Here is a 15,559-nt window from a genome sequence, read left to right as displayed (position 1 = left end):
ACTAAAGGGTTTGGGGACCAGGAGGGCTGAAGGACAAAGAAGAAAACACTGTAGAATGATGTACAGATTAGTTTTTTGTCAGCTTGACACAAGCCAAGTCATCTTAGAAGAAGGAATTTCAGTTGAGGAAATGTCTCCATCAGGTTGGCCTGTAGGTAAAAGTCTATAGAGAATTTTCCTGATTAAAGATTGAAATGGGAGGGGCCAGCTCACTGTGATCGGTGATCCCTGGGCAAGTGGTTTCAGGGCTGTAAGTAAAAGCAAACTGAGCAAGCCACAAAGATCAAACCAGTGAGCAGCAGTCTTTATGGCCTCTGGTTCAGCTTCTGCCTTCAAGTCCTGCCTTTTATTTCCACGCTGATATCCTTCAGTGATGGACTGTGATCAGAACATGCAAACCAAATAAACCTTTTCCTTGCCAAGTTGCTTTGGTCACGGTGTCTTATACAGAAACATAAGCAAACTAGGCCAGCCAGGAACAGGATGAGTGTGACCCAAAGCCTAGTGTTCACTTGCCTGAAAAGGAAGAGCATCTAGACCAAGAAATCTTTCAACCGCTTGATCCCCGTCCTTCTCTGGGCCTCAGTTTTCTCATCTATTTAGTGCAGGGAGGGGATTCCAGGCTCCCAGGAGGTCCAGCTCAGGGAGGTGGTGGGAAGGTGGACTAACTCTCTTCTGGTCTCCTTACCTGGTGTGAAGGAGTTGGGGCTCTCTGGGCATGGCCAGTCCACCATCTCACCCTCAGAGGTGAAGACAGAAAAAAAAAAAAAAAAAACAACATGTGTGTAGTCGGAAGTGAGACTAGACCAGGGAAGCAATCTTCAGTGCTCCTCAGAAGACTGGGTTAGTATTAACTAGTCCTCACGTCTGGGCAGCTAGTTAAGTCCTTGCTGAGTGCCCTCAGGCCTGTCACCTAACCTCCAGGCCTCAGACCCCTCTCATTCTCTCTGTGTGACTCCTGGCAAAGTTCAGAGCCTGGTGCATCCTTAAAGTGTAGTTCTCTGCCCCAGTTAAGTCAGGGTTTATTCTTCTCCCTTAGAACCCTCAAAATGTGCTAGAATAGAGTTTCCAAATAAAATACAGCATGCCCAGTTACTTTCAAGTTTCACAAAAAAAATAAGTTAATTGATCAGGGACAAGCTCATACTAAAAGATTATTCATATATATCAATCTAAAACACAAAGTTAATTCAGTAACTTTTATTTTAATTTTTTTTAAAGAGGTGTATCTCACTCTGTTGTCTAGTCTGGCCTTGAACTTTCAAGCAATTCTTCTGCCTCAGTCTCCTGAGTAGTTGTAGGTCACTGCACAATCAGTTTGGTGTTTGTTTTTCCAAGTCTGGAAATCCCATTTAGGAGGAATATCCAAGCCCTCAACAGCAGGGACAGGCAGACTTGGACCCCAGAGATAAGTGTGGGTGGCATTGTGATTCCCTGGCACTAGCATCAGGCCACCAGGTGGCAGTCAAGGTTTACACAGCTTTGGCTCCCAGAGACTGCTGACAATGAAGACTTAAAGGGACAAGGACCCTTATTCCCTCAGTTTCTCCTAACCCCATACCCATCGGTTATCTTCTATCCCACCAAATTAATCCACTTTTGTCTAGTCACACTCCAGCCAGCAGTTCAGAAATTGTTCTCCACCCCTAAACACAAACATTAGACACAATTTTCAAAAAAAAGTAGCCTTCTGTTTGGCTCCTCAGAGTTCTTCATAAGTAAACACTGCACATGCCAGGCTATAAGGTTGATCCAAGCACAGGGCACAAGCCTGCAATTCAAGGGTTTGAGAGATAAACACGGGAGGATCAGGAGTTCTAGGCGAGCCTCAGTCACATAGCAAGCTGAAGGCCACCAGGCTATAGGGGACCCTGTTTCAAAGAAGACAAGCACAGACTTATCCACACAGACAGACAGACAGACAGACAGACAGACAGACACACACACACACACACACACACACACACACACACACACACACACAGAGCTGTGCTGTTCGATACCCTTTAGTGAGCACTTTTGATGTAAATCTGAATTGAACAATACAGTAAGTGTAAAATAAACACAGAATTTGTTTGCTTCTATGTCAGGGTCTCACATAGCCCAGTCTGACCTCAAACTCAACATGTAGCTGAGGATAACCCTGATCCTGTCTCTCTTCCTGAGTGCTGGGATTGCTGGTCCTCAATACCACAGTAGGCTGCTCAAAGGATTTATAAAGGCAGTATGAAAGGCCTGCAAAATACCCTGTCCATCCTTTAAAATGTCAACGGCATGTCAAAATAATATTTGGTGCAGTAGAGTATATAAAATATATTACTAAAACTAACTTCCTCTGTTAATTACATTCTAAGCTGCAGCAAGACTTTGCTAGGCTATCTCTGAGATTTGCATTAACATTCTCTTGCTCAGGGCTAGCATGCGTATAGTCTTATTACCTTTGAGACAGAGGGTCTCCTGTAGCCCAGGCTGGCCTTGAACTCACTATACAGCAAGGCAAACTTTGAACTCCTGATCCTCCTGCCTCCACTTCCCAGGTTGGAGTTACAGGCACGAACGACCATGCACGCTTGTGTTCATCTATTGAGTAGGTTTTTGGAGACTGGGATTCATTAGTTACCAATCACAGCTACTTCCAAATCACAGCAGCCAGGAGAGCCTGGGGCCTGACACAAATACCTCTCTGCCCTTGAGGACTTGGGCATAGATGCAGGAGAATCACTATTTAGTCAAACAAAGGTCAAATTCTATAACGAGACCTCCTTGAGTGTCCCGATTCACCTTTCATGTTTCCCAAATATCCATCTTTTTCATTCTATTGGGTGAGTTTAGCTCCCAGAGCTTTCTTTTAAAAATATTTATTTATTTATTTAGGATTTTCAAGACAGGGCTTCTGTGTAGCTCTGGCTGTCCTGGAACTCACTTTGTAAACCAGGCTGGCCTTGAACTCACAGAGATCCATCTGCTTCTGCTTCCTGAGTGCTGGGATTAAAGGCACGTGCCACCACTGCCCAGCCCAGTTGTTTTGTTGTTGTTTGTTTGTTTTTGATGTTTTCTCTGCATGTATGTCTGTGCGCCATGTGCATCCCTAAGTGCTTGAAGAGGTCAGAAGAGGGTATTGGATGCCCTGGGACTAGAGTACATATATGAGCCTCTCTTCAGCCCTGTAAGTAAATGTGATCACCAGAGACACAGATAGGAACCATCAAGATTCTGTGGGCTCTGGTTATACCAAGACTCTGATCATCATTTTCTATCTGCCCTCCAAAAAGAAGGACAGGTAAGGATTAGCCTAGCTGAGGATCCTAGAACTTCTTAAAGACGTATCAGTAAAACCACAGAATACAAGTTAAGTTATAATTTTTTTTAATAACTTTGAACTCCTGAGTTTTCTTTCTTTAATTCCGTGCCCTGAGAGTGCAAGAACGTGCCACTATACCCAGCTGACTATAATAGAAAACAACAAAAATATTTTTAAGGATTTCTTTTTCATTTTAATTATGTTATGCATGTGTCTTTGGGTGAGGATATATGCGTGTGTGGGTGCAGGTGCCACTGAAAGACTAGAAGAGGGCATCAGATTGCCCAGCAGCAGAAGTTCGGGGCAATGGTGAGTCATGGATGTGGGAAATGAACTTGAGCCATTAGGGCTCTTACTGCTGAGCCATCTCTCTAGTCCCAAATAACAAAAACACCAACGGTGAGCCAGTGAGAGAGATCAATAGGTAAAGATACTTGCCACCAAGCTGACTTATCTGAGTCTGATGCCTGGAACACACATAGTGGAAGGAGAGAACTGACTCACACACATTAAATAAATGCTATTCAAGCCGGGTGGTGGTGACACACGCCTTTAACCCAGCACTTGGGAGGCAGAGGCAGGCAGATCTCTGTGAGTTCAAGGCCAGCTTGGTCTACAAGAACTAGTTCCAGGACAGGCTCCAAAGCTACAGAGAAACCCTGTCTCGAAAAACCATAATAATAATAATAATAATAGTATTAATAGTAATACTACTACTACTACTACTACTACTACTACTAATAATAATAATAATAATAATAATAATAAATGCTATTCATTTCTCCAGATAATTAAAATGTAACCAGAAATTCCATCTGTTCCCTTGCCAATGGTGGGACTGTAGTTGTAAGTGCTATCTAACTAGGAAGGCTGTAAGTTTTACATTCAGCATCACTCAGTCCCATACCCCAGGGCCTTTGCAGCCCATTGTCCAGCTGTACAATACCCTCAGGGCCCTGCTACCCGTGTTTCTTCTGACTTTCCTTATAGCTCCTCAGTTACTGGAAGTTTTCTCTTTGCTGAGCCCCTTCCCTCCCCTTGGATCCTATGATCACTAGCCCGTGGCACTACTGAGAGATGGGGGGAGCTTTGAGGCCTGGGGTAGCAAAACTGGTTACTGCTCTTGAAGGGACATTGGACCTGTGGCCTCTTCAGTATTTTCTCACTGATTCCCGGAGGGCGCTGTGTGAAACCCTTCTCTCTGCAAAGACTCAGACTCTGTTGGACATTGCTTCTGGGGAGTTAGAAACAAATGTAACTAACTTAAATGATCTCATTTCTTCGAAACTACATTTTGTCTCTGGACTTTTTACCTGTCTTTATTCTATATATCTTTCTTTCCTTCTTACTCCATATCTGGCTGTGTGGCTGTGTGGCGGCCCCTGGCATCCTCCTCTCCTCTTTTTTTTTCTCTCTCACTCTGCTTTCTTCCCTAGATTTCTCCTCCTATTTATTCTCTCTGCATGCCAGCTCTGCCTACCCTTTCTCCTGCCTTGCTATTGGCTGTTCAGCTCTTCATTAGATCAATCAGGTGTTTTAGTTAGGCAAAGTAATACAGCTTTACAGACTCAAACAAACGTAACATAAAAGGATGCAGACATTTTTGTATCATTAAATAAATATTCAGCAGCATAAACAAATGTAACACATCTTAAGCTAATATTCCACACCAGGCATCATAGCTTTTTTAGACCCCTTTATCAAGCAGGCACCTTCTGGGGAAATGGAAAGAGTTCACATTCTGAAGCCCTGGGGACTGGGACTCTGGTCCAGTCAGTCACACTATCACCCTTTCTTGCTCCTGCCTTCAAGTCTACAACTCAAATGAATATCTTACTTGCCAAATACTGCATGATAAGTAGCGAACTTTGCTCCCACCCACATCAGTCCTCGAGCCTCATATCTCTGTTTTAGTAATGAAGACTAAAGAAAAATTTGTACGCGGGTCAGTGAGCTGGCTCAGCGGATAAAGGCACCTGTTGGTGAGCTTGGCAACCTCGGTTTGCTCTCAGAATTCACATGGTCGAAGGAGAGAACTGACTCTCTCACGTTGTCTTCTGACCTCCATGTGTGTGTCGTAGTACACTATGTGCTTCCTCCCATGCACATACACACACTAAAAGGAAAAAGGTTTAAATTTGAACACAAATTAAGGCCTCTTGGGCTTATTTCAGCCTGTCATTGTACTCTGTCCCTATATGCTAGATGACTTAGACCAGAAGGTCATTCTTTAGTGACAGGGTCCTCAGCAGGAGGACCACGGATGAGGAAATAAAGGCAATAAGAAAGTTGGGGTCAGGAGGTCTTGCATAAGCTGATAGCTCATGCCAAGCAAGTTTATTTATACCATGAAGTACAACATGTATGATTGGGAGGATGGAGGGGAGGAAATCAGCCAGAGTGAGCAGAAAGCCACCAAACAATGGGACAAAGTCAGTAGGAAGTTAATCAAGCAATGTTGCCCAAAGGGAACATAGACTATCTCAAATGTGTCACAGACCGCACACTTAGCTGCCTTGGGACTGATAATCACAGGCCTTCAAGGAGCAGTGGGGATAGGGATGGAGTGGCAGAGTGTAGAGTTCCCAGGATCTGAAACCACAGCTCTCCCAAGGCCCTGGCCCCAAGGCAATGCTGGTTCTGCAAAGTATGCTGCTGGTTTTAGGCAAGAAATTATGTCTTCTCCACATATCAGGGCCTGAGGGAAGCCTGACTCTAATACTGGATATGCCCTAAGTGTTGGAAGGTTGGTGTGTTCATGTGTGTTCTCATGTGGTCTGTGTAGGTGCATGTGCATGTCTCCCTATGGGGGCAGCTGCCGGTGGTTGATACTGGATGTCTTTCCTCTGTTGCTTTCCACATTTTTCTTTTCCCTAAAGATTTTTATCTTATGTATGTTAGTGTTTTGTTTGAATGTGATGTAAGTGCATATCTGATGCTTTCAGTGTAAGTACCGTGTAGGAGTTGGGAGCCGAACCTGGGTCTTTTGCAAGAGCAGCAAGTGTTCTTTAACTGCTGAGTTATCTCTCTCCAACCCCTCTACTTTTATATTTTAAGACAAGTCCTTTCATTGAACAGGAAGTATAAAATTATTTTTGTATTCCTAAGTTAATTTGCATATTGATACAAATTCAAAATTATATCTGTTATATTGTTTATGTTTCTATTTCTGTTTACAATGTTTTTGTATACAAATGTAAAATTACTTTGTTATGCTGTATGTATGTTTCTATTTCTACTTAAGATATTTTGTATTTGATACAAATTAAGGATATTTTTGTCATATTTCACTATACATTCTTACCTATGATTAAGATACTTTATATATTGTTACATTTTCAAGAACATTGTCCTCGTGCTGCACATCTGTTTAAAGAATGTTTATTTTTATAATGTGAACCTTTAGTCTTTAAGATATGTAGGTTATTAAGAATTACAGGTTAAGCTGAGTGGTGGTGGCACAGGCATGCCTTTAATCCCAGCACTTGGGGGGGCAGAGGCAGAAGAATCTCTGTGAGTTCACAGCTATCCTGGTCTACAGAGCTAGTTCCAGGACAGGCATCAAAGCTACACAGAGAAACCCTGTCTCAAACAAACAAACAAACAAACAAACAAAAATAACAAACAAAAACACCCCCCAAAAAGCCAAAAGCAAACAAACAAAAAAAAGAATTACAGGTTAATAGTCACCCATGTTTGTCATACTTATACTTATGTTAGTTAGGTTCTCTAGATGCACATAGATGCACTCCTCATAGATAGGCAGACTTCAAACACTTCAAAGACCTACAGAATATAGCATTTAAATGTTTTAGTAATTTAGAATTCTGTTGATGAGAGACACAACTGCTCCTGGCAGCACCAATCTACTCCTGAGTGAATGATGCACATCAAAGACACTCCATATGGATCTTGTCTTCTTACTGGTAAAACTGGTTGCCCTTACCTGACTGCTGACAGTAAGCATGCTGTCCAGTCTAAACAAGCAGGATACAAGGAAAGGGGACTGTTGAACCTTGCCAAGACAGGGTAGGACAGTCTTTTGAATTTTTCTGGTTCTGAAAATGGTCTGTCAGATATTCTAGGGCTACAGCCAAATCTGTTTGTCCCAGTGTTGCAGAGAGACTTTGGGTGATTGTCCAGGTCAACCTGTTTATGTCATTTCTTGCATCTTTTGGAAGTTGCTTGCTTGTACTTCCTGCTTACTCAAGTAATATTATTTTCCTTCGTAGGTCTTTGATGGGATTGAAGACTAGATATTCACAGTTACTATCCTCTCATATTTTAGCTAAGGCACTTGGGATACAAGATTTAGATTCTTCAGGATAGGACAGCTTTTGGAATAATCTCTGTTATTCACCAATTCCCTGTAGCCTGGGCATTTAGAATATGTTTCTTGCTTGAAGTTGTTCTTGTTAGTTGTATTCCATTTTTATTATTACCCTTTCTTTCTTCTGGACAATTTCTCCTGCTTGATAATTGTTCTTATTGTATATAGTTTTGTATTACGTTTAGAACCTTCTTATTTAGACAGAAGAGGGAAGTGTTGTGGGAACTCCTTCTGTCTACAGCCTTGGGGCACCAGTCCTAGGGTGTTGTCTCACCTGCTCTGTGACAACTGATAAGCTTGTGAGGAATGGTCTCTCCTCTCTCTTGCTCTCTCAGTAGGAGCTGAGCAGGCAGCTTGCTGTTGGTGATCTTTCCCCTTGGGCAGAACAATTGCGGTGGCATCTAACTATCCTGTATCAGTGAGTGTTTACCCTATTTTATATCTAAATAAACTCTTTTGAACCCCTCCCAGATTCTCATGGAGTTCCACTTCAGGGAAACTCATTGATTCAGCGAGGCTGGCTGAATCCATGGATCTCTGCCCCCCATCCTCACCCCAGTCCTGGGGTTACAGTCATGTGCTGCCAAGCCTAGCTGCCTACAGGAGTTCTGGTGATCCAAATTCAAGTCCTCATTCTTGTGTGGAAGGCACTTAACCAACTGAGCCCTTCCCACCCCGTACCAATGCTTCAGGAGTTTCTAGGTAGAAAATCAATCTAGAAGCCAGGTAGTGGTGGCGCATACCTTTAATCCTAGCACTGGGGGACAGAAGCAGGTGAATCCCTGTGAGTTTGAGGCCAACCTAGTCTACAAGAGAAACCCTATCTTGAAAAAAAAAGAAAGAAAAAGAAAATCAATCTAGAAACATGACAGTTTTGTTTCTTTCCTTCCAAAATTTACACTAAAACATTTTTTCTTACGTTATTACACGGCCCGAGTCTCTGCATTATTGCAGGCACCCATGATATGTTCTCATTTTATCTTATTACTGTTGTTGTTATTATTTACTTACTTATTTATGTATATGTGCATGGATGTTTTACTGGCATGCATGTACCACCTGTATGCTTGGTATCCACTGAGACTAGAAGCAGGCATTGGACTTCCCAGAACTGGAGTTACAAAGGGTAGTGAACTACCATGTGGGTGTTGGGAATCAAAGTCAGGTCCTCTGGAAGAGCAGACAGTACTCTCAACCATGAAGCTATCTCTCCAATTCTGTGTTTTCCATTTCGATAGAATGTTCCTGTGTTAGTTATCTATTGCCATATTTTAAAAAAATCTTTCTCTTAACTGGATGTGTGGCACACACCTTTAGTCCCCACACCAGAGAGGCAGACACAGGCAAGTCTCTGAGTTCAAAATTAGCCTGCCCGGTCTATGGAGTTAGTCCAGGACAGCAAAAGAATCAATCAATCAAACAAACAAGCAAATAAGTAAAGCTCTCTTTATATATCTGTATCTATAAATTAAAAAAACATCCCATTTTGTATGTCACAACAAGTGTAAGTTTGTGAGTGGATTGAATGGTATTTGAATTTACAAACACACACACACACACACACACACACACACACACACACACACACACTCCATTGCCTAAAATGCATGAGTCCATATTCAATTCCTAGCACCTACTCAGCATGTGTGTCTCTGTGTGTGTGTGTGTCTGTGTGTGTGTCTCTGTGTGTGTGTTACCGTTTCTGAAATTCAGGAATTCAAGTAGCTTAGTTGAGTGGTTTTGGTTCAAGACTCATGAGGTTATAGTGGTAATGTTATGTCAGCTATATTTCTCTGAAGATTTCAGATATACAAAGGGAAATGGGCTCTGGGAATAAGCTCAGCTTCATAAGCCATTAGGGAAATGCAAGTAATTGAGATGCCACTCCACAATAGGGCAGTTACAGTAGGGCTAGCAACCAGTGCTGGCAAGAAGTCAGAACTCTCACATCTGCTGCTGAGACCATAAAATTATACGGCCGCTTTGGAGTGGCTTAAAATGTCATGTAGTGTGACCCCCCCGTTCAGCCAAGAGAAAGAAAGAAATCATACAAACATTTGCACATGAATATTCAAGACATCACTGTTCATGTCCACCAGCTGATAGATAAACAAAACATGGCAAATCCATAAAATGGGATATTATCTAGTTATAAAAAGTCAGGAAATGGGGCTGGAGAGATGGGTCAACAGCAAGGAGCACTGGCTGCTCTTCTAGAGCATCCAGGTTTGATTCCTAGCACCCACATGGCAGCTCATAACCATCTGTAATTCCAATTTCAGGGGATCTGATGCTCCCTGACGGCCTCTGTGGGCACCAGGTACATATGTGGTGCGCTGACATACATGCATGCAAAACATTCACACATAAATGTAAATAAAACTTTTAAAATTTAAAGGCATGAAGTACTATTGCATGCCATCACATGGACAAACTTTAAAAACATGCAATTGAAAGAAGCCTGTCATAAAACACCACATCGTACCCCTCTCTATGCAGTCATTCTCCACATTACATAACAGTGGTCTGCAGACTCCCTGGTGGTCCTTGCTGGTTAAGAGCTCTTGTTGCTGGAAGACCCGAGCTCAGTTCTCAGCATGTCAGCCAGTAGCAACTGCCCTTACCTACAACACCATGGGATTCAATGCTCTCTTTTGAACTCCAAGGGCAACTACACTCTTGTGCCCAACCCTACCCTCCAAACACATAGTTAAAAAGAAAAATAAAACCATTTATAAAAAGATTAAAATTGCAGGAATGTTCCAACTGCTTAGTGATTTTGTACTCAGAGTGCAGAGCATAGCGCATGACTCACATTTTGTGGTGACAGAGGGACAAAGAGCCACCGCACCACAAGTTTTAGCATATGCAATTAGGCAGAGTAAATAGCACTAACTAGTTAATGACGCATGCCTGTGTAACTGGTTTATGTATTTATTGTACTAGTTTATTGTTATTTTAGAATACACTCCTTCTACTTAACCAAAAACTTTACTGCAGAAGCAGCATGCCTTGTTTCGGAGTAGCGCCTCCTCAGCCTCGTATGGAACTTCTCTCTTTGTGTGTCCAGGAGTCACATCGAGGGACTGACTCAGCTCCCTCAGTTTGTGTAAGCACACTCTATTGTGTTTGCACAGTGACAAACTCATCTAAGCAGGAGTCTATCAGACCATGCCCTGCTTGTTAATACGGCGTTACTGGCCGTGAACTGTATGGAACAGATCGCTCCATGAAGACATAAGGCCGATTCACAGTCATCACGCTAGAAGGAGGCTGAATAAACTATTACTAGTTCTTATTTATATTATTTATATTACTGGGGAATGTGAAAATACTCTGGAATTAGTGGCGCTGGTCACACGGCTATGGACATTGGATGCTTTTTTTATTTTATTTTTTTTAATATTGATTTTGCTTTGTTTTCTGTGTCTGAGTCTCACTATATAATCCAGGCTGACTTTCAAACTCACAGTCCTCCTGCTTCAGCCCCCGGAGGGCCAGGATTATTGGTGCCTGTGACACTACACCCTGACTAATCACTGTACACTTGAAGTACACACACACACACACACACACACACACACACACACAAGGGGAAGAGAGAGGGAAGAGGGATAGAGAGAGAGCGAGAGCAAAGCTGCATTCCTGTGAAACCTGAAATACTTTGGAGCGGTTGGCTCACAGACCTTTCAGCTCACCTCCCATCCCAGGAGCCTTTTTACAAGGCTGCCCCAGTGACAATGACCGCCCTGCTTCTCAGCGGGGACGATTCCAGAGAAAGAGGAAGACAGTTCCTTCTCGAAGCTGGAAGTTTGTCACTTCCAGCACATTCTAACTGTCAGAACAAGTCACTAATCAGTACAGCTTTTACTCAAGTGAGGGGTTTGAGGCCCCTCCTTTGGAAGGGAAGAAGAGTATCAAAAAATTTGTGGGCATATTTTTGAACCACCATAGTTTCCAATGGTGCTTAGTGAGGTCCATTGGTTCCTATAGTCTCTTACTTTCCCTCAATTCTTCTTTCTTTCTGAGACAGGTCTCATACAGTCCAGGTTGATCTTGAATTTGCTATGTAACTGAGTTCCTGGCCCTCCGGCCCCTACCTTCAAAATGCTGGGATTGCAGGCACAGGTCACCACAGTAGCCTAGGCAGCTGCAGCATCAAATCTAATGCTGAGCTGTCTCGTTGGGCCTCGTTCTGTTTCCTCATACTTGGAGCTGGGCACAGTTGTGATCAGGAACACAAGGGACCCAATCCCACCTGGGAATCTTACAGGTGTGTTCTATACCCAGCATTCCTTTCTCTGTGGCCTGAGATCTCCCCGGAGATCTCTGTCCCTCTCACTGACCTCCGCGGGTCCCTGTGAGAGAGCAGTTGACAGACAGCTAAAGTTGCAGCCCCTTCAGGCTCTGCAGCAGGGACCACTGACTTCTTGGGGAGCCTCCAGCTATTGACAGAACAATTGGGTCACTAGAGCAGGGCTGACTGGGTCCAAGTGGGGCTCCTCCCCAGGAAATCACACCAGAGCTTGTTGGCTGGCTTAGACCTGCTAGCCTCCCGTCAGCTGAGTCCTTCCCTTTACCCCCCTTCCCATAGATGTCAGAGCTGAAACATGGCCTGAAGGGTTCCCGTGCCCAGTTCTACATCCTCTCCTTTTATCTTTATCCAACTATTTCCTCCAATAAATCTCTATCGCTTCTAACTCAGTCTTGGCAGTGGCTCCTGGAGGAGACAACTGAGACTGGGCTCCAGCCGCTCTCCCACCTCCAGCCTCTGTTCTCCTAGGGGAATGTGCTCCCTTCCTAGTCCCTGCCCCCCTCTGAGCTCCCCCATCCACCCACTCCTGCCCAGCTCTCAGAAGCATCTTCTCTGCAGGGTCTCATCCTGTGCCTGGCACACAGTAAATGCAATGACTTTTTGTTTCTAAGTGAATTGTATGCTCTGAAGCTGGGCACAGCCCGTCCCATTCTCAGAGTACAGAGCACACGGTGCCTTCTGGGTAAAGCTGGGGGTGCCAGCTCAGAAGGCCAGAGTGAGACGCCATTCAGGCTGGTGAAGAGGAAGATTCTGAGGTGGGGAGACTGGGTTCAGAGTGGGGTGGGGGCGGACAACAATGGAGCATCTCCAGGTCCTGGGGTGGTACACTCCCTCTATGTACCAGGTGTGGTGTGCACTTGGGAGGCCATAGCAGGTGGATCTCTGCAGGGTGCAAGCCAACAGGAGCCATTCAGTGACTTCAAGGTCGGCCTGAGATACAATTCTGAACACTCTCTCAAATAAAATAGGACAAAAGCCCCAAAGATACAAATAATAATGAGAGCTATCTAACCAACACATTGGGAAGGGCTGATAAGGGGTTCAACTACCCCTAAATTCATATTTGAGTGTTGACATGAGCTTTAGTTTTTTGGAGGGGAGGTTTCAAGACAGGGTTTCTTTACGTAGCCCTGGCTGTCCTGGAACTCACTCTATAAACAAGGCTGTCCTTGACCTCACAGAGATTTGCCTGCCTCTGCCTCCCTACTGCTGGGATTAAAGGCATGCGCCCCCACTGCCTAGTGGGTTTTAGGTTTAAATTGAAGAAGAAATGGGACAAGAGTCTACATGCCTAAGCAGTCCTGGTTGTGCAAGGAGGTCCTAAGAGGCTCTTACTTTTTGAGGCCAGTTCTCGGGCAATGATCCTTCATATCCAAGGTGCAGCCTTAGTGACAGAGATAATCGCCTTCATTTGCAGGGTGGTTTGTCCTTCAGGGATCTGCTGTTCCTGAATCTAAGGTAGCTGAAGGGTCAGGACAACAGGGCCGTGGATAGGACACTGTGAAAAGGCAACAGTGAGAAGAAGCAGGTTGCCTTCTGTGCCTTCAGCCTTGTAAGGGAATGAAACGGGAGAGGTCGCTCAAGTTTTGAGATTGCCACTCCATGAATGATCAGCACAGCTATGTGCAAAGCTAGGCAGGAGACAGGTGGGGCTGAAGACAGAGACGCTAAGCTCTCGTCCCACTTTTACTTGTTGTTACCAAGTGAGGAAGGAGTCAATGCTCTTTTAGCAAAAGCAGTCCCTAAGCGTCTGTTACAAAATGGGCCTGGAGATGTTGCTCAGTAGCAGAGAGCTTGGTGAGTGTGTGTGTCTAAGGCCCTGGGTTCTAGAGTGCTTGGTGAGTGTGTGTGTCTAAGGCCCTGGGTTCTAGAGTGCTTGGTGAGTGTGTGTGTCTAAGGCCCTGGGTTCTAGAGTGCTTGGTGAGTGTGTGTGTCTAAGGCCCTGGATTCTAGAGTGCTTGGTGAGTGTGTGTGTATAAGGCCCTGGGTTCTAGCCCTGGCACCATAAAACAGAAAGGGGTGGGGAGAGAAGAGATGGAAGCGAGGAGACCGACCGAGAGACAAATGGAAAGAGGTGGAAGGATAAAGTCAGGGAGATAGGAAGATGGGACTCGAGGAGACAGAAATGATGAGACTTAGCCCAGAGGAGACCACAGGCAGATGGGGATATGAGTGAGAAGCCAAAAGTAATAAAGTCATGGGGCTGCAGCATGGTGTGCTCACTGGTAAACTCAGCTTTCGGAAAGCTAAGGCAGGAGGAGTTCGAGTTTGGTACTAGCCTGGGCTATTTAGCAAGACCCCACCAAGAAAGAAAGGAGGAGGGGAAATGGGTGACAAGGGCAGGAGAAGAAGGACTGATTTCTTGGGCAGACATCGATTCCTTATCTCACCGATGCCGGCTGTGAATCAGGGTGATGAAGGCTCAGGGGAAAGTTTACACCTCTGTCCTATCCTGCTCATTTGGACCCCGCTGTTCTCTGAGGGACACCCTGATGGGACACAAGGTACAGCTCCTGTTGGCAGACTGATGCGGCCACCCAGGGGGAGTGGGGAGAGAAGCCCGGTGGTTGCCTCCCCTGAGGCCTGTGCTGCTCCGGCCTGCCTTCCTGCAGGGCCAAGACAGGAAGAGAACTCAAAGATGCTCCCGGCGGTACTTCTCCCAGCAGAGGAGGAAAACAGGGACCTAGAGAAGACCAAGTTCCCCCGTGAGGCAGTACCCTGGCCAAAGTCCCACAGTCCCCGCCCCAAAGTGGATAGTTATAGACACAGTGGCCCCCAAATCTTAGGATTTGCTTTCTCTAGATAAGCTGCTTCCTGCTGCCCTGAGGCATGAGTGTTTTGGACCGCAGCAGACGCTGGATCTCCATTAAGAGTCTTGCCTAATGTCCTATAGGTAACTGCAGGGATTGCTTTGCTCATGCAGAAGTGGAGACCAAGGCTGAGAGAAGTTGACTTCTAAGGCCAGGCTCACGCCATCCCAGCTGGATCTGCCTGATTTTTCCAAAGCTGGGCTCCTGATGTGATCTGTTCTGGCCTTTCCAGGTGATGGGTGAGGAAGGGTACGGAATGTGGAAAAGGGAGCCAGGCTGGAGGTCAGGCCCTACGACAAAAGAAAATACCACAGTCATGCAAAAAATGTTTCCGCTGGGTTTGCTTGTGTCCCTGCCCGCTCCCTCTGCTGTCAGCACCTCCTCTACTCCGTACCTTCTTTCTCCACCTCTGGAGAAGGTTGGCGTGGAGGTTAGTCACACCCATCCTTCTGTCACTGTCCTCTGCTATTCCCCCCCACAGGTGGATGTTAGTTCTGCAGCCGCAAAGATGGACCACATGACCTGGTGTTCACTCCCCTGAAGCAGCACACTGAGCTCCCCTGCCCAGGACTGGCTCTGACTCTGCCAAGCTGGGATCTGATTCCTGGAGTGGTAGGAAGAGGACTGGAGAGGGGCTGGGCTAGGCCGGCCCTGATTCCCTGCTTCATGGGGCCTGAAAGCAATTTGAAATTTTTATTATCCTTATGGAGTTTCAGTTTTCCTTCCTTCCTTTCTTCCTTCCTTCCTTCCTTCCTTCCTTCCTTCCTTCCTTCCTTCCTTCCTTCCTTCCTTCCTTTCTCCCT

The 15,559-nt window shown here is 45.1% G+C and overlaps 1 non-coding gene across 1 annotated transcript; it reads right to left on the bottom strand.

Moving 5' to 3' along the window:
- Positions 1–3,190: 3,190 nt before the first annotated feature.
- Positions 3,191–3,303, bottom strand: LOC125410516 (U8 small nucleolar RNA). Its single transcript, XR_007235076.3, has one exon. It is a non-coding gene; the product is annotated as a U8 small nucleolar RNA (small nucleolar RNA).
- Positions 3,304–15,559: the final 12,256 nt, after the last annotated feature.

This window comes from Myodes glareolus, chromosome 8, assembly GCF_982192425.1.
Source record: "Myodes glareolus chromosome 8, mMyoGla1.1, whole genome shotgun sequence".
NCBI lineage: Eukaryota > Metazoa > Chordata > Mammalia > Rodentia > Cricetidae > Myodes > Myodes glareolus.
The sequence above is the reverse complement of the archived record's forward strand: the minus strand, read 5'-3'. Positions and strand labels throughout refer to the sequence as shown.